Source organism: Acomys minous (assembly GCF_964271855.1).
Source record: "Acomys minous genome assembly, chromosome: 19".
Lineage (NCBI taxonomy): Eukaryota > Metazoa > Chordata > Mammalia > Rodentia > Muridae > Acomys > Acomys minous.
Window position 1 is genome coordinate 59,301,563 of NC_140499.1, and position 23,434 is coordinate 59,324,996.

General features: G+C 43.3%; 1 long non-coding RNA gene across 1 annotated transcript in view; it reads right to left on the reverse strand.

Annotated features, from left to right (window-relative positions):
• Nucleotides 1-4,862: 4,862 nt before the first annotated feature.
• Nucleotides 4,863-23,434, reverse strand: part of LOC311590315 — a 54,977-nt gene continuing 36,405 nt past the window's right edge. Inside the window, exon 4 of the long non-coding RNA XR_014776827.1 lies at nt 4,863-5,144. This is a non-coding gene — a long non-coding RNA (uncharacterized lncRNA). The remainder of the gene's footprint in view (nt 5,145-23,434) is intronic.

The following is a 23,434-nucleotide window of genomic DNA, read 5'->3' on the forward strand; positions in this document are numbered from 1 at the left end:
GGTGGGCCCGCTCAGCCAGTTAAAGACAGCCGCAGCGCGCAGCTGCCCAGCTCATTGTCCCGCGCGCCCTCTCGGTCGCTGCTGCCGCCGCCGCCGCCGCCAGCCTGGGGAGCCCCACGCCCCCCAAGCGCCTCCTTCGCCGGGCCACGCCTCACAACTAGCGCGCGGGCAGCGGGCCCGGAATCGCCAAGTTGAACAACCCGAGGCTTGTCGGGGTTCGCATCCGGCCTGCGCTCCCTGGCGCGCTGAACCAGGAGGAAGGAAGCGGAGGGGGGAGGGGCGCGAGCGTGGGCGAGGCGCCTCGGGACTTGTCTTGCGCGGCCTGGGGTCCCGGGTTCCCGCCGCCGCCTCGCGCGCGCCCAGGCCCTGTCCACGGCCACTGCGCGACCTGGCTGACCGGGAATCCTCAGGCCGCGCTGGGCTTCCGCGGGAAGAGCGCAGAAGCCTCCTCCCACGCGCGCACGCCCGCGGGCATCCACGCTCTCGTCCGCCTGTCAGGGCCTACACCCAGGAGGACACCTCCTGTCCCTCCAGGGATACCGCAAACCACACCGAGAAGGAGGAGATGGGGAGGAGGAGGGCGGTGCCGCGCTCGAGGAGCGGCTCTACGGTCCCGGGCGGCCCAGCCCGCCGGGCTGCTGGAGTTGCGCGCTCCCGGGCGTGGCCGCGCCGCGCGCTCCGCTACCGCGGGGGCTAGCGTAACCGCGCAAGCGGGAAAAAAAAAACTACAAAGGAAGGAGACTCAAGGGCAGCCAGCACATCCTTATCCCGCCTCCCAGGAAGGAGCCGAGGCCAACCTAGGGCAGAAATATAAAACACAGCATTGGGTTTGGATGCGATATTTGTTCTTCATAAACGGCTGATGCATTATTTAAATAAAAGATCCTTTAGGGAAAAAAATCTTTACACTTTCTATTGCGGATTCACTAACATGTTAGTTCCAGTAACTTTAAATGAATACATGACTGGAAGTTATTCGTTTGATTTAATCAGATATTATATTTGGGGAGAGCTTGCCACTTGCCTGGCATTAATCTCATCTTTGGGGGTGCTCAGGCAGGGAACAGAACCTCTTTGCCATGCTCACACGTGTTCAGTCTGACCTTCTCACAGAATTGGACTGACAAACACCCATTCTGCAGAAAATCCTTTCTTGAGCTGTGTCTAGCCCACAATAAAACCATGTTTGGAGGGGGGGGCGGTGAAGGTGAAGCTTTAGTTAGTTCACGCTGGTGGGCAAACTCAAAGATGAAATTAATGATTCGGCTCCCGATTCTTCGACGGCCCTAGACAGCAGCTTCAAATGTCCTTGAAGGTAGGGCGCCAAAAGGCTTTGCTTGTAGTGGACTATAACAGCATGAAACAGGAGTGAGTGGAAACACAACCTTCGACACCGTTGAAGCAAACCACTCTTCATAAGGTATTTAAAGAATATGATACAGGTGAAGACCTAATTGGCCAAAACTTGAGAACTGATCGAAGTAGATTTAAAAAAAAAAATTGTTCCATGGACATCCAAGATTACTCAGTAGATAAAGGCACTTGCTGCCAAGCTGACCACCCAAGTCGATCACCAGAATCCACGTGGTGGAAGGGAAGCTCAGCCATCTCTAATGTGTCCTCTGACCTCTGTACGCATGCGCATACAAACTTTTGAGAGGAAAGTTGTTCCTGCATACCAGCTCTAATGCAAGCAAGCCGCGGGTGGGGGCGCTTCAAGGAGGCAACTACTAATTAATCTGGATTGCTTTATGGTTTAAAGTGTATAGAACCATAACAACTTTACCTCTTTCGTGCAATTGCGGAATTTCTACAGTGAGATGTTTAAAACTGACATTTCCCTTGTTGGGATATTCCCCTGCTTCTCAGAGACCCCGTCTGACCGGCTAGCTGTCCACCTTCTGCAGACCGGGTCTCTGCTGGATTGAGATCTGACCTTAAGGTGGTGGTTTTATGAAGACAGGCTGGCCACAGTGGAATAGGAGGCCGACTCTCTTCTCTCTCTCTCTCTCTCTCTCTCTCTCTCTCTCTCTCTCTCTCTCTCTCTCTCTCTCTCGTTTCCTCCATACTGTTTTGTAACTCCCCTTACCCAAACATTTACTTGAATAAAACTTTGGGGGAAAATACTTCAAATACACCTCCATTTCTCAGCTACAGGCAATCCAAGAAGAAATTAAATCTCAAAGTGTTACCTCTCACATTTCAGATGACCCCTTTCTGCTCTTACTACACATTTAAAAAAAATAATAATCACAGACTTTCCAGTGAATGTAAAAAACGAAAACAAAAACAGAACTTCACTAACATTCTGCAACAAGAGTCTTCTAGAAACTTCTTGTAGAAAAGCTCAACCTGGCAGAAAGAAAAGGACTGGTGTTTGTTCTCCTCTCTAGGGCCACCCAGGCTAGCAATACAATTTAGAATGGGCTTTGGCACCCTGTGTAGGACTTCTCCCCAAGTCCACATTGCCTGGGAAATAGAATGCAAATGTTCATGTGGTATAATCTGTTTAAATAAAACATCATTAACTACTCCACTAAGTGGCTATATATATATATATATATATATATATATATATATATATATATATATATATATATATATATTTTTTTTTTTTTTTTTTTTTTTTTTTTTAATGACTTGCGTTGACTATTTCCCAGTTTTACCTCATGTCACTCTGTTTCTCAAAGGTCTTCATTTTTGGCCCAGAGCTTCCGCCTCTTAAAGGCAGTTCTCCAGCTGGTCCATTACTTATTACATAAAAGATGCCTACAGACCTTTTAGGCTGCTAGCACTTCGGCGATCTGCTGTGTTTTCATTCCTGTTCGCTGTGTGCCAAGTGCTTCTCCCAGAAGCAAAAGTGATGAAGTAACTGCTTCTAGCAGGAAGGCCTGGTAAGCGGAGACTTGAGTTTTTGAAATGAAGCACAATTTTTAATTTCATAACCTTTAATGATTATAAACCCCAGTGCTTCCCATTAAGTTTTAATGGGGAAAGGACAGAATTCAGAAGGGGACTCTCCATCACTACGTGCCCCTCCCCCCCCCCCATAGCCAGTATCTGGAATGGAACAGGGCTGGGAGGGGTGTGGTTTTGTTTTGTTTTGTTTGTTTGTTTGTTTTTCATTTGCTGCTTCCTCAAGGAGGACTTGCTGTCTTTTTCATACCCAAATTTATATAAATACGCCTGTTATTTTCCAAATTATTAATAATGTTAAAAGTGAGAGTCCATGGAAAAATACGACTGTCCTCAATTTTGCTTCCATAGACTCACATTTCCCACAGGCGATTTGCAGTTGGCTCTTTGTGATGACATGTGGAGACTGGCTAGGCAGTGTAGGGGCAGGAACTCCAAAAGCAACTCCTCCAGGAGCATGCTTCTCTGGTCATGGAGCCAGGCAGGAGCACTGCTCTTTGACTGGCCTTGCCTGTAGGCAACACGTGCACATGGCACTGAAACCCCAGCCATACACAATCCCCCCGGAAAGCAGCTTCAGAACTGGACCCTAGATTTTAGAGTTAAAAATGGGTTCTATCTACTCCCCGATTTCAACCCATCTCCTAAGTGAAATGGAGGGATGACATCATTGTAGCCTTGATCAGGGCTCCGTGGCCACTCATCAAGGGAAAGCTGCTTCTCCGGCCTGGGTAGGGACCAAACATTCCAAGCTCTACAAAACAGAAGGGTTTAAACAGGGCATGCTGACACACACCTTTAACAGGCAGGCAGACCACTGAGAGTTCGAGGCCAGCCTGGTCTACAAAGTGCATCTTAGACAGCCAAAGCTACACAGAAAAAAAAAACCCTGTTTCAAAAAGCAAAAACAAAAACAAACAAAAAACCAACAAACCAAATAAACAAAAACCATAAAGGTTAATCCAGTTGATTCTGGCTAAGACACCATACCTCAAAAAGGACAGTTCACTTTAAGCCATGCAAAAGAGATGGGGAAAGTAATTATTCATTTAAGGAACTAATTTGCATTTCATATCCAGAATCCCAGTCCCTGCCACTTTAAAATTTTTTTCTTTGATTTTTTTTTTTTTGTAATTCATTCAGATTACATCTCAATTGTTATCAACTCATTTGTATCTTCCCATCATTCCCCCCTCCCTCCCTCTTCCACCCTATTCCCCTCCCCTAGGCCTGTGACAGAAGGGGACCTCCTCCCCCACCATATGCCCACAGCCTATCCGTTCTCATCTGGATAGCCTGCTTCCCCTTCCTCTGTGTGCTGCCTGGCCTCCCCACCAAGGGGAAGTGATCAAATTGGGGGTACCAGAGTTCATGTCAGATACAGTTACAGAGACCCAGCTGTGTGCTTGTCAAGCCTGCCTGCTCTTCTGAATTATACAGAAAGGCTAATTTTTCCTTTTTCTTCTTTTTGTCTCTTCCTTTCTTCTCCTTCTCCTTCTCCTTCTCCTTCTCCTTCTCCTTCTCCTTCTTCTTCTTCTTCTTCTCTCCCTCTCTCCCTCTCTTCTCTTCTCTCTCTCTCTCTCTCCCTCTCTCCCTCTCTCCCTCTCTCTCCTTCTCTCTCTCTCTCTCTCTCTCTCTCTCTCTCTCTCTCTCTCTCTCCCCCCCCCTCCTTGGCAGAGTGTGGGCATGCTTTCCTGGACACTCTGGGCTTTCCTTTTCTCTAAAGCTATTCCCTCAACCTTTCCCACACCTGTTACTGACACACGCTATGGTTTGCTCTCTTTTCATCCTCCTCCTCCAGGCACCTGCTGAAATTTACAGATTGCCCACTTCGTTTTTTCTTTTCTTCTTATTTAATTAATTTATTCAGATTACAACTCAATTGCTATCCCATCACTTGATCCTCCCGTTCCTCCCTCCCTCCCACTTTCACCCTATTCCCCTCTCATAGGCCTAAGACCAAGGGGGACCTCCTCCCCCCCTATGTGGTCATAGGCTATCAAGTCTCATCTTGGTAGTCTGCTTATTCTTTCTCTGAGTGCCACCAGGCCTCCCCACCAAGAGGAGATAGCCATATATGGAGCACCAGAGTTCATGTCTGAGTCAGTCCCTGCTCTCCACATCACTTACCAGGAGATTGGGATAGGTGTGAGGACATCCTACTGGGACTCTACATAAGAGAAATATAGGAGATGGGGAAGTAGAAGGACCCAGAGGGTCCTAGAAACCTACAAGAAGAACATCGTGATGAGTGCATCAGGGACCAGGGGTGTGCTCAAACTATTGCACTAACCAAGGACAATACAATAGCAAACATCAAACTCCTTCTCTGATGTAGCCAATGGACAGCACATTCTCCACAGTTATGTGGAAAGCAGGGACTGAATCCGACATGTTTTTTTCTTTTCTAATTTTAATGCTAATAAAATTGTCCTATAGCTTCATTCTGAGTCCATTTTTAAATTATTTTATTAATAAAACTCACAACCTTAAATGGAGACTCAAAAATTTCCCCAATAACATAGGATAGCCCAAATGAACATCTCCAAGTTTCCAGTAACATTTGTAGTTTGGGCCTTATTTAAAATAAAAAAATAGAATTACTTGTTTTAAAGACCAATCATAATTTTAGTGTTTTCCTCTTTTCAGAAGCACATTTAGTGTCTGTGCAAATGCTGAAGGTGACAGACTGCTCATGTCCGTGTTTCATTGAGATAGTGTTGGGACTACTTAAAGAATAATGACTTTATGATGATTAATTAGTAGTTATGATCTGGGTAAAGAAACAGATTATAGGCAGGAAATATATTAAGCAGCAGAGCCTGAATTGCTTTGCCGAGCTACCTCTAAAAAATGTTCATTTCAGGCTCTCAAAGCCTATTAATCACAAGGTGGTCTGTCTTCATTAACTGAGAGTTTAAAATGAATGCTTTTAAAATTTATAGTAGGCTTATGATGCAAATTAGCTTATTATTTCAGCTTAAATATTCTATACTTCCTGCCCATTTTTGAAATATCCAAATTTTAAAATAATACATTTATCTTACTTACAGAAATAACAATACCATTCAGGTTTGTTCTGTAGTCTTTAATAAATCTACATTCATTTTACTGTGTTATAGTTAGTTTTAAAAAAAAGTCTTTCTTCGCATTTCCCATGATTCTATTGCCCTATCCGCATAGATCATGATTTGCCGCATATATGAAAGATTTTCCACATACACATATGTGCATATATATGCATACGCACATACATATACAATGACAGTTAACATTTATTTAAAGAGGCTGTTACGGTTTAGATCTTAAATATCCCCTGATGTCTTAAAGGCCTCATTACGAGCCTGTGACATGATTAGGAGGTCATGCAACCTTCAGGAGGTGGGGGCCCAGAGGACAGAAGCTAGGTCCCTGGGTATGTACCCTTGAAAAGAAGGGTCTTTGCTTTGTGCCCAGTGTGAGGTGACTAGCTGTCCCCCCTTACCTCCTCCTCACGGTGCAGTTCGGCCTCAACTCAGCCAAGACAGTGGTGCCAAGCAACTACAGACAATCACAAGCCAAAATGACCTTTCTGTCCTTTTCCATTGTTTACTCTGGTATTTTGTCACAGAAATGGGGAAACTTAACCCTTGGTTGTATTTATCTTAGTAGCATAACTGATGCATTCATCTCTGTAGTTTGGTCACTATAAAATTGTATTTCTCTGTAATACAGTTTCATGTAATACTATTGTTCTCCAAAACATCCCTTCCTCTGGTGCTAAGTACATGAACTCCTGGGGTGTTTCATGGTTTAAAAGCTCAGTCCATGCCGGATGTGGTGGCATATGCCTTTAATTCCAGCACTCGGGAGGCAGAGGCAGGAGGATTGCTGTGAGTCTGAGGCCAGCCTGGTCTACAAAGCGAGTCAGGACATCTAAGACTACATAGAGAAACCCTGTTTCAAAAAAACAAAACAAAACAAAACAAAAAAGCTCAGACCAAATCAGGCCTAATGGAAAAACCTGAAATCCTGCTTAATCATGAAGCTGAGGCAGAGGAGTCAAGGGCTACTTGAGTGAAAGAGAGTTCAAAGCCAGCCTGGGCAGGTTAGTAAGTAAAAAGAGAACTGGAGCATACTTCAGTGGTAGAAACCTCACATGGCATACACAAGGCCATCAGTTCAATCCCCAGGAGTGAAAAATAAAATTAAAAATGAAAGCGTATAAACCAAATAAGAATATACAAAAAGCCCAGCCTAGCATCCCCTTTAGGAGAACTCTGTGAGTCACCCTTTCAGGTTCTTTGGTCCCAACTGCCTTTGCTCTCAGTACCTTGCAATGCTCCCTCACCCCTGATGCCCAACATATGGGCTCTGCATGAAGCAGCAGTTAGGGAGAGGGAAGGTTTCACCTGACCTTACTATAACATAGATGAAGTCATGGTGAGAATTCTGATGTAGTGTGAGCGAAAATTTGTTCCCAGGTGACTTATCATCTTGCCCACTTAGGCATAGAATGACTGGCCTCAAAATGTTCAAGTTCTGGCTTTAAAATTATTATTCCATGGTCCTACATAATAAGATATGTGGAAAACGGGAGTCTGTTGAAGTCATTAAAGTAACTCTCTTTTCCCTTCTTGCTTGTTAAGGGCTTGCTTAATCTCTTCAGCCTTCTTAAATTCCTTTAATGGGACTCTGAGCCAGGCTATGTAAATGACACTTGCTACCACAAGCCACCATTAATAGAATAGCTCTGTTGTTTTCCCATGAATAGCAAAGAAATTTCCTACTTCCTTCTTCTCTGTGTGGTTTGCCAGCTTTGCTTCGCAATGTAAGACATTCTCTCTCCCTCCCTCCCTCTCTCTCTCTCTCTCTCTCTCTCTCTCTCTCTCTCTCTCTCTCTCTCGTGTGTGTGTGTGTGTGTGTGTGTGTGTGTGTGTCTGTCTGTCTGTCTGTGTGTCTGTCTCTCCCTCCTTCCCTCCCTCCCTCCCCCATCTCTCTTACTAGTCTTGTAAAGTTAGACTCACTCCTTTTATTTTATGAGTGCCTTGCCTATATATCTGCATGTACACCACCTGCATGCTTGATGCCCAGGAAGGTTAGAAGATGGCATTGGATCCCCAGAACTGGAGTTACAGACAGTTGTGAGCTGCCTTGTGGGTGCTGAGAATCAAGCATAGATCCTCAGCAGGAGCAGCCAGTGCCCTTAACTGCTGAGACATCTCTGCAGCCCAGTGAGAAATTCTTACAGTAACTTAGAATGCTATAGGGAAGCCCACAGAAAAATGCCTTGGTAACATTTCTACATGCAATCATCTTATATTTTAATCTTAACTCAAGCAATGTCTAAGCTTTGATATTAGACCTATTGTTTGAATAGATAAGGTTAGATGTGTCTTCTATTTTTCTAATATGGTTACAGAACCCCTAAAGCACAAATTTTACCCCAACTTGGGCTTCATTAGCAGAATAAAACTGTTTGCTAAAGGGGAAGTTTTTCAGTGAAAACATGTTGATCCACTTACAGATCTCTCAGTCTAGGACCCAGTGTCCAGAGTTTCAGATGGACGGTTCACAAAGTTTGGGGGCCAAGGATGCAGCTCATGGTAGAGGCTTACCTAGCATGGACAAGGATGCAGCTCAGGATGATACAGGCTTACCTAGCATCAACAAGGATGCAGCTCATGATACAGGCTTACCTAGTGTGGACAAGACTCTGGGTTTAGTCCCCAGCACCACAAATAAAAAAGAAAAGAAAAGGAAGGAAGGACAGGGTCAGGGCAGGAAAAAAGGAAGGGAAGGAGGGAGGGAGGAATTCATCCATATCTAATAAAAAAAAAAGTCCATTGTGACAGTCAGAAGGGGTTACTAACAAGGTTGCTGGTGATTTTTTAAACACACACACACACACACACACACACACACACACACACACACAATCAAATGATTACATAAAACAAAGCCCCTTTGTATTAATTACTTGTCTGCTGCTGTGATAAAACTCCATGACCAGGGCAATTTATACAAGAAAGGACTTATTTTGGCTTTTGGTCCCAAAGGGTTACAGCCCACAACAGCGGCAGGAGAAGGAAGCAGAGAGCTAACATCTTGAACTGCAAGCTGGAAGCAGAAAGCCAGCTGGACACAAGGCAAAGCTTTCTGCTCTGAGCACCCACTCCAGCAGCACACCTTCCTCCATCAAGGCCACACCTCCGAAGCCCCCCCAGACAGTGCTCCCAACTAGAGGCCAAGCGTTCCCAGGCCTCAGACTGTGAGAAACATATTTCTTATTCAAACCACCACACTCTTGAAACTCAAATTAAATCACAAATGTTATCAGTCATCTGAGGATATTTTTCTTATATCTTAGCTTGGTTTTAATCCTATCCAGCATGCTCAAAACTATTTTTATCCTGAGTTTTGTTGCTTTAAAAAAAAATTTTTTTTCTAGCTGGGTTTGTCGCTCAGTTGCTAACTGCTTGCCCACTATGTGATCCTCAACATCATAAATTGGTAGTGGTACGAGTGCCCATAAACTGTACAGGTAGGGGATCAAAAGTTCAAAGTTGTCAGTTGGACGTGGTGGCGCACCCCTTTAATCCCAGCACTCGGGAGGCAGAGGCAGGCGGATCGCTGTGAGTTCGAGGCCAGCCTGGTCTACAAAGCGAGTCCAGGACAGCTAAGACTACACAGAGAAACCCTGTCTCAAAAAAGAAAAAAAAAAAAGTTCAAGGTTGTCCTTGATACATAGTAGGTTTGATGTAGCCCAGCCTGAGCTACATGGGACCTCATCTCAAATATATATATGAAAAACCAACAACAGAAATTCTTTTCTAATAAGCTCAAACTGATAGAGAAGGAACAAAATTGAAATAAAGATTTTTCCCCCCTGAATCAATGAAGGCAATAAGTAGCCAATATGACTCATCATCCCTAAATAATTAACTATGTATTTTCTATAAATAAGCGTATTACCCTACACAGCACAATGTAACTATAACTATCAAGGCTAGACAGTAGCACTGACAAGCTGTTACTATCTATTCTTCAGGACTCATTGGAATTTTATCAAATGTCCTGCTAACGTCTGCTAAAGGGAAGAGCCCGCTCCATACTTAGTGGTCCTGTCGCTTTTTAACCCTTAGGCTAGAATATGACCTTGGCATTTTTTTTTTTAAGCCTCTCATGACCTTAGCACTTTTGAAAGAGTACAGAACAATTGTTTTTGTAGAACGCTTCAACTTGGGATATGTCTGTTGTTGGTTTTTTGTTTTTGTTTTTCAGAATTAGGCTTAAGATACATGTATTTGACAGGGATTCTGCAGAGACGATGCTGCCCTCTTCTTATAATGGGCTTTTGAGGCTCAACTTCAATTGGTCTCGTCACCAGATTTAAAGGGTACCCATCATGCAATTTCTCTGTAGTCAACAGAGGGTTGACTACTGCTGTGATCAAACGCCATGACGAAAAGCAAGTCTGGGTGGGAAGGGATTATTTCACTCACTGTTCCATATAACTGTCCATCTTCAAAGGCAGTGAGGGCAGGAACTAAGCAGAACAGGAACCTGGAGGTAGGAGCTGATGCAGAGGCCATGGAAGGGCACAGCTTTCTAGCTTATGGGTCTGCTTTCTTACAGAACCCAGGACCACCAGGCCAGGGATGGCTCCACCCACAATGGGCTGGGCCTTCCCCCATCATCACTAATTAAGAAAATGCTCTACAGCCAGATCTTATAGAGGCATTTTCTCAGTTGAGGTTCCCTCCTTTCGGATAACTCTAGCTTGTGTCAAGTTGACGTAAAACTAACCAGCACACCTGCTTTGTAGGAAGGCAAGCTGTAACTTACATAAATGTCTTATTCATCCTGCAACTTTCAATGCACTCATTCACCTTATCAGTTAGGCTCAGAGTGTCATGGCTCAAATAGAAAATGTCCACTACGGGGTTATTCTTTGAGGTGGTGGCCTGATTTGGGGAGGCTATGGAAACCTTAGGAGGTGTGGCCTAATTTGGGGAAGCAGGCCCGTGGGGAATGTTCTACCTAACCACCAGCTTCTGACTCATACTCTACTGATCCGCCAAGAAGTACAGACACCTGTGCTGCACCTTCCGCCCCATGATGATGCTCTGTCCAAACACAGGAGACCAAGGAGTCATAGATCGGGCATCTTCTCTCCCTTACATTATCTCTGCCAGGTTACTTTGTCACGGTGATGAGGGTCTCACATCTCTCTCCTGCTTCTGGTAGCAAGCCTCAGTTTTCACTGTAGCAAAAGAACTTCTTAGTACACACATATGTAGAAATAATTTTTTTTCTGTTACCCATTCTAGCTCCTAAATAATGACACAGAGGCCTATTAGATTTATTAATAAGCCTTAAAGCACTACAGCTGGGCAGATAATGATCTATTCTAACCTGTCTATACTAGCCTGGCTACTTCCCAGCCATGTGCCCCGTGTTACTTTATATCACGTCTCCCCCTGGCCACCCTTGCTCCATCTTTGTCCTCATGGCGACCCCCTATGTTATTTCTACTGAGTTCACAATATCAAGAAAATAGAATCACCCCAGATGTCTATCGACAGATGAATAGGTAATGAAGGTGTGCTACTTATACACAATGGAATTTTTATGCAGTCTTAATGAAAAATGGCATTATGCAATTTGCAGTAAAATAGATGAAACTTGAAAATATTATTTTTTTAAGTGAGTTAATCCCAGCTCGGAAGGACAAGCAGTACATGTTCTCTCTCCTGTGTAGCTCTTGGTTTGAAAATTGTATGGTTTACAGACAGATGCCCCTCCATCCTTACAAAACGCCTCTGGTGTAACTGCCAAACTTCTCGGGTTTGGTCCAACACTGTTTCTATCGTTCAGTGTCAAAACTGTCAATCATCTCTGGCTCGTCCTCCTTCTTCTGCTAGAGCTGAGCCTTACATTTTCAGAGCCAAGCCCGGTGCCCTTCTGCAGATAGGATCCGTATGCAGGGGCATCGCTGGCATGCGTCGTGGCTCCTGCTATCGGATATGGAGAGTGGAGCTGTCCTGTTTGACCAACAGCCCAAGGTTGAGGCGAGCATAGATAGGCCTGGCAGCGCAGTCGCAGTCCGGTTGAGTGAAGCCCTGCTCCCGCCAGCTCTCTGAGAAGATGCGTGTCAGGGTGCGCCCTCACAGCACGGTGCCTCGCAGGCCAAGCAGCCTGCCCAAAGGCACTGGTTTTCCTAAGAGCTGTGTTAGCCTGAGGAGACTGCAGCGTCCGAGGGACCTGGTAGACGCACAGTGCAGAACATCACTCAATAGGTGGACCCCTGAGGCCAGACCACACTGGGCTTCACAGAGGACCTGGCTCTATCGATGATGGTTTCCCACCGTGACCCAGATGTCCCTCTTAGTTTCTGTTTCTGAGATATGTGCTTTATATGGGTGTGGGTATAGGGAGATGGCAGGAAACTAGAGAGGGGCCCATGAGAAGGGAAAATCCTTCAGTGAAAGGGGTGGGGAGATAATAGGACACGTATGATATGACGGTGAAAGGGGGACGCCTGCGGATGACAGGGTTCAAGCAGGTGTGGTGGCATCTCGAGATGAGGAAAGAAGAATCAACAAGAGCCAATATGTGAGAAAATGTTGGTAGAGACCTGCTACTTTGCTTGCAAGCAAACCAGCAACAACAGCTTTGACCATCGTCAAGTTAACATTGCTCCTTTTTCTTCTTCTTCTTCTTCTTCTTCTTCTTCTTCTTCTTCTTCTTCTTCTTCTTCTTCCTCTTATTATCATCATCATCATCATCATCATCATCATCCTCTTCCTCCTCCACCTCCCCCTACTCTTTAATCATTCTATCACTTTTATTCCCTTTTGTTTCTGGCACTTGGGGATTCCTTTTCTGGAAAGATCAGCTAAAGCATTTGTTTGTATGTGTGTGTGTGTGTGTGTGTGTGTGTGTGTGTGTGTGTGTGTGTGTGTGTGTGTCCTTACAGGCTGGATTCAGAAGAAAAAGCAGACATATTTCCCCTTAAATAACTCACATCCCAGAAGACAGCTGGATACAAGCTAGAGTATCCGAGTCAAGGAAACAATGTGGAAATAAGGAAAAATGAGTAAGTAAGCATGGCCATCGGGTCTGAGAGAGTCTCAGTGGAGTCTTACTTAGCAGTTGATTTGGGCTTTGGGAAATGGGCAGGATTCCGACATGAAGAGGGAGAGAGACTGAGTTAGGAAGGTGCGAAGACACCACTTTGTGGAGTGTACGTATTATTGGAGGACGTTTTTGGGGCCTGTGGTTGGAAACACTGCACATCCACACGGATTCTTCAGTGTTTTGTGTGCTGTGCGTGCACATCTGGATGAACAGATGTATGAGACGGAGTATGCCATCTCACTGGCTCTCAATTCCCTCTCCCTAAAGACAAGGTGGTACAATGAATCCATTTTGATAGTGATGCACTGGGCAGCCTAATGAGTTCTGGTTTAGGTAGAGGAAATGTGGTTTTTTGTTGAGGGGCGGCCGGTGAGTTTGGTTGTCTATTTCTCGGGGAGAGCACTGAGCAATAGACTTGAGAATTCTGTTTAATGAATCAGGAGAACAAAGAGGATGAGAGGCTGACCCCATCCAGGGCGCCACTGTCATAACTTGCTCAAAGTAGTTGCTAATCTGGGCTAAAGAGATAGCACTTAGAAGTTCTCTTTGATAGTCCAGGTTTTCTGAGCTTTCTCTATAGTCTTCGGTTTCTAAAAACAGGCAAGTTAGGAAATTTTCTCCTCGGAGGAAGCATTTGTCAAACAAAAACCACAGGGGTTTGAAGGGGAAATTCTTTGTCCAAATAAAGGACTGAAATTTTTTGAGCTTCCTTCAGGGATTTTGTTTGCTTGTTTAATGTTTTTTACCTGTTGAGTTTTCTGAGCATTTCTTAAATTCAAAAAGGAATGAGGAGAGATGGTTCAGTAGTTAAGAGTAGTGTCTGCTCTTCTAGAAGTCTTGAGTTCAATTCCCAGAAACCACATGGTGGCTTGCAACCATCTATACTGGGATCTTATTCCTTCTCCTGGCATGCAGGTGTACATGCAGACAGAACAACTGCATACATAAAAAGTAAATAAATATTGAGAGAGAGAGAGAGAGAGAGAGAGAGAGAGAGAGAGAGAGAGAGAGAGAGAGAGAGAGACTGATTCAAGAATATAGGAGTTTGATTCCCCTGGAAACCACACTGGCCAGAGAAACAGGTAGACTAATTACAAATCTTTACCTCTTCTCTCCTCTTAATTTACCCCCCAAGTCTCACCCCAGCACTGTAGAAGACCACCTGCTGCAGCCTCCCCCTTCCTCCTTCCCCCAGCTCTAGTGGATCACTCAAATCTTCCCCTCCAACCCGCCCCGCTCCCACACACTCATCCCTTTATCCCAGTCCCCAATTCTAGCAGCTTCCCCTCCGCACCCACAGGTGGCGCTGTCCAGGAAACCGGGAGGCTAGCTGGAGATCTTTACCCCTCCCCCTTCTCCTCTGTATCCAGTCCCCCAGTCCCACCCCCAACCCCGTAGCAGACCACCTGCGTCAACCACCCTTCCTCTCTGCCCCCATTTCCTGCTGCTGATGCCAATCTTCTCCGCCAACCTTCCATCCCAACCATCCTGGTATCCCAGCCCCCAGCTCCAGCAGGCGTTCCCAGGGGAACCTGCCAGGCCAAGCCTCCCCGAGAAGCAAGTAGGCCAGCAAAGCAGGGAGTCAAGCCTCAGATCTTCACTCTCTCTCCTTTCCTTCATATCCACCCCCCCAGCTCACCCCAGTTTCATCCCCAGCTTTGTATCAGACTACACCCTGAGGCCTCTCCTCACACCCTGCCTCCATTCCCAGGGGACCAAGCAGACCCTGGTGGGACACAGGCCTTCCCTCCCTCCTGTGGGTCTCCCTCAGGTCCTCCTCCAAGCCCGTCCTCATTCCTGTCAGCTCCCAACACACAGAAACACATTTTATCCCAGTGGCCAAACCTAGCATGACCCCAGAAAAATTCCCTACCAGGAAGCACAGAGCCACCACACCCTCTTAGAAGCCAGAGAGGGCAGTAGAAACCAAGGAACAGAACACCCACCCAACAAAGACAATCAGCACCCAGATTTACAATCTTCCCAAACCTGGATGCTTGGATGCCAGGGAGAAAACACAGTCAATAACAGTCAGGACAATATTTCTCCACTAGAGCCCAGCAGCCCTACCACAGCAGGCCCTGGGAATTACATCATAGCTGAAGCATAGGAAAAAGGCTTTAAAATAACCTCTATGGATATAATAGAAGTCCTTAAAGGGGAAATGAATACGTTCCCTTGAAGAAATCTATGAAAACACAAACAAGAAGTAGAAGGAAATGAACAGAACAGTTCAAGACCTGAAAGTGGAAACAGAATCAATAAAGAAAACCTGACCTGAGGGAAATCTGGAATGCTTGCCAACAGAATACAAGAGATAGAAGAGAGAATCTCAGCCACTGAAGACAAGATAGAAGAAACGCATTAACCCTCCCTCCACCCACCCACCCACCCCCACTGCTCCCATCAAAAAAAAAAAAAAAAAGGTTAAATCTAAAAAAAAAAAAAAAAAAAAAATCATGGCACAAACATCCATAAAAATCTGGGACACTTGAAAAGACCAAATCTAAAGATAATAGGAACAGAGGAAGGAGAAGAAATCCGGGTCAAAGATACAGAAAATTGCTTCAACAAAACCACAGAAGAAAAATTTCCCTAGCCTAAAGAAGGAGATAGCTATTGAGGTACAAGAAGCATTTAGAATACCAAAGTGACTGGACCAGAAAAGAAACTCCCCTGGGCACATAATGATCAAGATACTAAATATGCTGAACAAAGAAACTATCTTAAAAGCTCCAAGGGAAAAAGACCAAGTAGCATATGAAAGCAGACCTATTAGAATAACTCTCAACTTCTCAGTTGAGACTCTAAAATCCAGAAGAGCATGGGTAAATGTTCTACAGACTGTAAGAGACCACAGAAAGCAGCCCGGACTACTCTACCCAGCAAAACTTTCGATCACCATAAATGGAGAAAACAAAAAATTACATGATAAAACCAAATTTAAACAATATTTATCTACAAATCCAGGCCAATAGGTGCTGGAAGGAAAACTTTAACCTAAAGAGATTAACCACACTCAAGAAAACAAAAGGAAAAAATAATTGCAGACCAGCAAATCAGAAGAGAGCACACACACACACACACACACACACACACACACACACACGCGCACACACACACACACACACACACACACGCACCGCTACCACCATCACCACGAGAACAAAACAATAGGAATCAACAAAGACTTCTCATTGATATCTGTCAACATCAATGGTCCCAATTTCCCAATTAAAAAGTCACAGACTAACAGATAAGATGAAAAACAGGATCCATCTTTCTGCCGCATCCTAGAGACTCACTTTAACATCAAGGATAGATATCACCTCAGCATAAAAGGATAGAAAAATATAATGCAAGCAAGTGGACCTTAGAAGCAAGCTGGTGTAGCATTTTAATATGAGACAAGATAGACTTTAAACCAAAGCTAATCAGAAGAGATAAGAAAGAACACTGTATACTCATCAAAGGAAAGATCCACCAAGAGGATATTGCAAATCTTAACATCTGTGCAATAAACACATGGGCACACCAACTTCATAAAAGAAACAGTATTACAGCTTCAGTCACATGTCTGCCCTCCCACACTGACAGTGGGAGGCTTCAATACCCCACTTTCATCAATAGACAGGCCATCCAGACAAAAACTAAACAGAAAAATGATGGAGCCAACTGATCTTTTAAACCAAATGGACCAAACAGATAGCTAAAGAGCATTTTACCCAAACACAAAAGAATATGCTCTCTTCTCAGTACCTCGTGTTCAGAAACAAGCGAGTCTCAACAGACAGAAGAAAGTTGAGCTGACTCCTTGCATCCTGTCTGACCACCACAGATTAAAGCTGGACATCAACAATATCAGAAACAACCAAAAGCTTACAAACTCACAGACACTGGACAACTCCCTACTCAAGGAAAAGTGGTCAAGACAGAAATTAAGAAATTTAAAACTTGATAGAATTGAATGAAAACAAATAAACAACTGCTGGGGGCACAGAGGTCCCGGTACTCACAGAGAAGCACTAAAGGAGATAAAACCAAATACCTGGTTCCACTGGAGAGCTGAGAAAGGATTTGGTTAATGACCTGATGGCCTTTTTGCTGTCTGTGGAGACACAACTACCTCACTGCACCACTTGCTAGAGAGGCAGACCTCACCCAAAGTACCCAGCATGATTTATCCCAGACCCTTCCCTCCCTAGACCATTACCCAGCCTTAGGGGCGATGTCACATGAACTTTATAGCCTGCTGGCCTCTATGCTATCGGTCAGAGACCACATTCTATTTTAGACCTTTTAGCTGTAGAACCCACCCTCATGGTCACATGTATTGTGTAAAAGAAGTTCTGTGAGGTCACACCTTAAGCTTTATTGTGCTCCTGGAATTGGATTGATCGGACTGATTGTTTCCTGGAGATCTTTTCCCAAATTGTACTGGTTTAAATATGCTGACAACGAACCACCTGGCATTAGACTCCCTGAAGTCAATCTGCATGGGGTTTTCAGTCTTAACTCTTCTCGGGGTTGGATTCCCTGTATGATGCCTTCAGGGAGCCCCCCCCCCCAAACACATACACACCATACCCAAACTTATGGGACACAGTGAAGGTAATTCTGAGGGACAAGTTCATAGCATTAAGTGCCTAGCGATATCATACTAGTAATTTAAGAGCACATGAAAGCCTTGGAACAAAACGAAGAAATTGAAATTACACCCAAAAGGAACAGATGGCAAGAAATAATCAAACTTAGGGCTGAAATCAATAAAATAGAAACAAACAAACAAAAGAAAGTAATACAAATACTTAATGAAAAAAAGAGAAAACTATTAAGACAGGCAAACCTTTATCCAAATTAACTAAAAGGCAGAGAGAAAAGAGCCAAACTAACAAAATTAGAGATGAAAAGAGGGACATAACAACAGACACCAAGGATATTCTGAGAATCACAAGGACCTACTTTAAAAACCTATACTCCACCAAATTAAAAATATAAAATAAATCGATAATTTTCTCAATACACATAATTTACTAAAGTTAAATCAAGATCAGATAAGTACGTTAAACAGACCTATAACCCCTGGTGGGATAGAAACAGTAATTAAAAGTCTTCTAACCAAAACAAGCCCAGGGCCAAGTAGCTTTAGCTCACAGCTGTACCAAACTTTCAAAGTAGTAACATCAGTGATCCTCAAATTATTCCACAAAATAGAAACAGAAGGGACACTGCCCAATTTGCTTTATGAGGTCACAGTTACCATGATACCCAAACCACATAAAGACCCAACAAAGAAAGGAAATTATAGACCAATTTTCCTTATGAGCATAGATACAAAAATCTCAATAAAGTGAATGAATCCAAGAACACATCAAAAAGATCAATGACCATGATCAAGTAGGCATCATCCCTTAAATGCAGGGACATTCAACATGTATAAATTGATAAATGTAATCCACCATATAAACAAACTGAAAGGCATAAACCACATAACTATTTCATTAATGCTGAAAAAGCCTTTCACAAAATCTACTACCTCTTCATGATTAAAGTCTTGGAGAAACAAGGAATACAAGGGGGTATAGCTCAACATAAAAAAGCAGTTTACAGCAATCCCATAGCCAACATCAACTTAAATGAGAGAAACTCAAAGCAGTTCCACTACAATCAGGAACAAGACAAGGTGTCCACTCTATCTATAGTTAGTCAATGTAGTAATTACATTTTATCTTAAAGCAATAATACAATTAAAGAAGAACAATGGGATACAAATTGGAAAGGAAAAAGTTAAAGTATATTTGTAAATGATATGATTTTATACATAAGTGACTCTAAAACCTTCACCAGGAAACTCCTACAGCCGGTAAACATTTTCTGCAAAGTAGCTGGGTACAAAATTAACTCACAAAAATTGGTAGCCCTCCTACATAAAAACAGCAAGTGGAGTGAAAAAAAAAATCAATGAAACACCACCTTTCACAATAGCCTCAAATAATATATCTTTGTGACTTCAACCAAGCAAGTGAAAGACTTGTATAAAAACAAAACAAAACAAAAGAAAGAAATTGAATAAGATATCAGAAGATAGGAAGATCTTCCATGCTCATCAATTGGTAGGATTAATATAGAAAAAAATGACCATCCTACAAAAGCAATCTACAGATTCAATGCCACCCCATTAAACTTCTAAAGCAGTTTTCCACAGAAATTGAAAGGACAATCTTCAGCTTCCTATGGAAACACAAAACTCCCAGAGTAGCTAAAACACTCCTGAATAATAAAAGAAATGCAGAAAATCAAAGATCTCTGAATCTCAAATTGTACTACAGAGCTATAGTAATAAAAATAGCATGGTATTGCCACAAAAATTGGCACATTGATCAATGGAATTTAATTGAAGAGTCAGATATAAATCTACATTCCAGCTAGGCATGGTAGCACACGCCTTTAATCTCAGCACTCAGGGAGGCAGAGGCAAGCAGATTGCTGAGAGTTTGAGGCCAGCCAAGGCTACACAGAAAAACTCTGTGTCTCTAAAAAACAAAAATAAATAGATAAATAAGTAAATCTACTCCTACTGATACCTGATTTTTTTTTTTTTTTTAATAAAGAAGCCAGAAATACACACTGGGAAAAAAGACAGCTTCTTCAACAGATGATGCTGGCCTGACTGGATGGCTGCATATAGAAGAATTCAAATAGACCCATACTTACCACCCCGCACAAAACTCAATTCCAAATGGCTCCAATCCCTCAACATAAAACCAGATACAGTGAACCTGATAGAAGGCAAAGTCTTGACACATTGGCACAGGAGACAACACCTGGAATAGAACACTGGTAGCACAGGCTCTTATCAGCAATTAATAAAAGGAACCATATGAAACTGAAAAGGACACCGTCATTCAAAATGGCAGCCTGGGGATCAGGGAAAGATTTTTTTTTTTCCTTAACCAACTATACATCTGATAGAGGGCTAATATCCAAGATATACAAAGAACTTAAAAAAACAAAAACAAAAAACTAGATATCAAGAAAACAAATAACCCAATAAAAAAACAGGATGCCTATCTTAACAGAGAATTCTCAAAAGAGGAAACACAAATGGCTGAGAAATACTTAGTGAAACATTCAATATCCTTTTCAGCAGAGAAATTCAAATCAAAACCACTTTGAGATTCCATCTTATACCTATCAGAATGGCTAAGATCAATGGCTAAGACTGCATGACAACCCATACTGGTGAGGATGTGGAGGGAAAATGAACACTTCTTCATTGATGGTGGGACTGCAAACTTGTACCGCCACTATGGAAATGAGTGTGGTCATTGCTCAGGAGGCAGGGAATTGATCTTACCTCAAGATCCAGCTATAGCACTCTGGGGCATATTCCTAAAGGACTCTTCATCCTACCACAGAGCCACTTGCTTGGCCACGTTTATTGCTGCTGTATTCATAGCAGCTAGAAATTGGAAACAATCTAGATGGCCCTCAATAGAAGAATGGAATGGATCTGGTATAGTTATACAATTAGATATTACTCTGTGGAGAAGAAGAAGAAGAAAAAGAAGAAAAGAAGAAAGAAAGAAAGGGAAGAAGGAAGAGGAGGAGGAGGAAGAAGAAGAAGAAGAAGAAGAAGAACAAGAACAACAAGAAGAAGAACAAGAAGAAGAAGAAGAAGAAGAAGAAGAAGAAGAAGAAGAAGAAGAAGAAGAAGAAGAAAACAACTCACAGGTAAAATGATGGAACCAGGAAAAAAAATCATCCCACGTGAGGTAACCCAGACCTAAAAAGACAGATATGGTATATACTCACTTATATATGGATTTTAACTATTACATCATTGATAACTGCGCTACAATCCATAAAACGATAGGGCCTAGGTATACAGTGAGGGACTGGTGGTAGTGGTGGGGCACTTAGATCTCTCTAGGAAATGGATATAGAATAGATAATTATGGATTGACGAGGGGGTGGAATGGGACGATCAAGTGGGAAAGAGGAGGGAAGTGTAGGACTGAATGAAAACATGAAATAAAAGGAAGACATGACTGCTCCTGAATTTTATTACAAAATATAAGGAAGAACACAGGCATCTGGAATGGTCTGGACTGAATATGACCTGCAGACTGACAGAGGGACGGGAAAGGAGAGAGCCAGAAGCCAGGAGGTCAGGCAACAGCAGCAGCCAAGAGCACCAAGAGACAGAGACAAAGTAGCCAAGATGGCTGGTGTTGTAACCTGTTTAAAGGCTATCACCTCTCCTTTGAGACCTACTTTAGCTCTTAGCATAAGTGTAGCTCTCTACATAACAGGAGCCATTTTGTTTTTAAGTTTCCATTTTGATCACAAGGTGAGGTTCTGAGGTTCTATCTGGTTGGGAGCTTGCATAGCCTTTTACTTACAATTCAATACTTGTTGAGCGTTCTGCTTGAATTACTAATAGGTGTTCTACTTAACCTGCTATGTACCTTTCTCTGGAACAATGGGGAACTGGAATGTCCCCAAGCCTATATCCTAGCCTATCAGCTTAAAATGCTTTGTCTAGCTACCTGGATACAATGTATTTAGAAAAAAAAAATCTATTCTTCTTGTATTTAGCTAGTTAAAATGAGGTAATGCTGCCCTCTGCCTTGCTTCCCACCTGGTTGTTATCTGGTTACAGTTTTTATTAAAGGCCTGCCTTAGAAACAGGCCCAGGGTCAGTTAGGCTCCCAAGTTCTTTCTGTGGCCCTGATTGCAATCAGCCTTGTCTTGCGGGGAGTTCATTCAATAAACCATCACTATCTCACTGAGATTGGTCCTCGAGTGGTTTGTGTGGCAATTCTTGAACTACAATAGCTGCAATGTATAGAGAAGGGCATTTGGCGGAAGGCCAGTGAAGAACCTGGCTGGCAGTGTTTGCTCTGCCATGTTAAACAGGCACCTCAGCCATTTGTCTGGGGGCTTCTTTGAGACCTAACAGGGGCAAGGGAGGGAATATGGGAGAGGCAGCTAAAATTCAGGGCCAGTTGAGGGGTAGAATGAAAACCTAACACAGTAGACAATTCACAGAAATGTACATACATGAAGGCTATATAAATGAAGTCACCAAATAAGAGGGGAGACAGAGCTCCATCTGGATATGTCTTGTCACCAAATGAAGCTGCCAGTACCAGGATTGGCTTATATCTCACTGAGTTGTTGGCCAGCGGGGTCCCATGGGAATCCCCAAACAATTCAGGCTGTTGCCAAGACTTGATGGTTGCTCTTCACAAATAAGCCCCCATTGCTGAAGACAACACCTACATTGAATATGTAGCTATGTACATATTCATGAATATGAATATATATGTATGCCTATGTACAGTCTTCACCCCTGTGTGCTCACTTTAGTATAGGAATATACTTTACACGCTACCAAAGGAGAAATACAAGTATGTAGGCTCAATTTTCTTAACAAATATATTTATTATGAACTTATTACCGAGAGTACCTCACTTATAACCCGACTAACCTAAACAATAGGAAAAGAAGATTACAGAATACAGTAAGGACATCAGTTCCGTGGAATGATTCTCCAGTTATAATCAGCAGTATTTCTTCTGCTGGAACCTGGAGCAACCAGAACCTGGAATCTCAGCCAGAATCCAGAGCCCAAAAGCCTTCCCCGGAGAGGCTCTCTCTAGGAGCATCTCAAAGTGGAGCGATGAACAGCCAAAGCTACCCCAAGTCTCCAAAGGCCCTGCCTCTTGCTTTTGGCTCACATTTATACCTCTTCTCAGAATTTATTCAAGGTTGTTTTTCAGCTGGTTAACAACCAATCTCCCCTACACGGTGGTCCAACTTCTAAGGGGATAAATATCGCCTGCTCTCTCATAAGTCTTTTTCTCATCCCCCACTTGTGACCTAAATTTAAAAAAAACATGTTTATCTCTCCTTCACAAGTACCAACTCAGCCACAAACCCTCCGATCCACAATGGTGTCCTGCCTGCAAGCTATGCTTGTGCAATGGCGGCACAAAGCTTGTGGGAATAACCAATCAGTATCTAATTGACTTAAGGCCCACTCCATGGGATGGAGCCCATACCCAACACGGCTTAGGTAGCCAAGAGTTTGAGACTAGATAGCCCAGGGACTTAGGATAAAAACCTAATACTACTGTTATAAACAAAACAAACTAAAAACAAAAATAGCAATAAAATTACTTCTAATGACATTCTGCTATACTCTTAGATCGATGCCTTGCTCGGCCATCATCAGAGAAGCGTCTTCCTGCAGTAGATGGGATCAAACACACAGAGAGCAACCTAAACAGAACACCTCCATCAAATCTCTCCCCTCAGGGCTCAGAGAACCCTTCCGAAGTGGAGCTAGAAAGAACATAAAAGGCAGTGGGTATATGGAGGACACCAA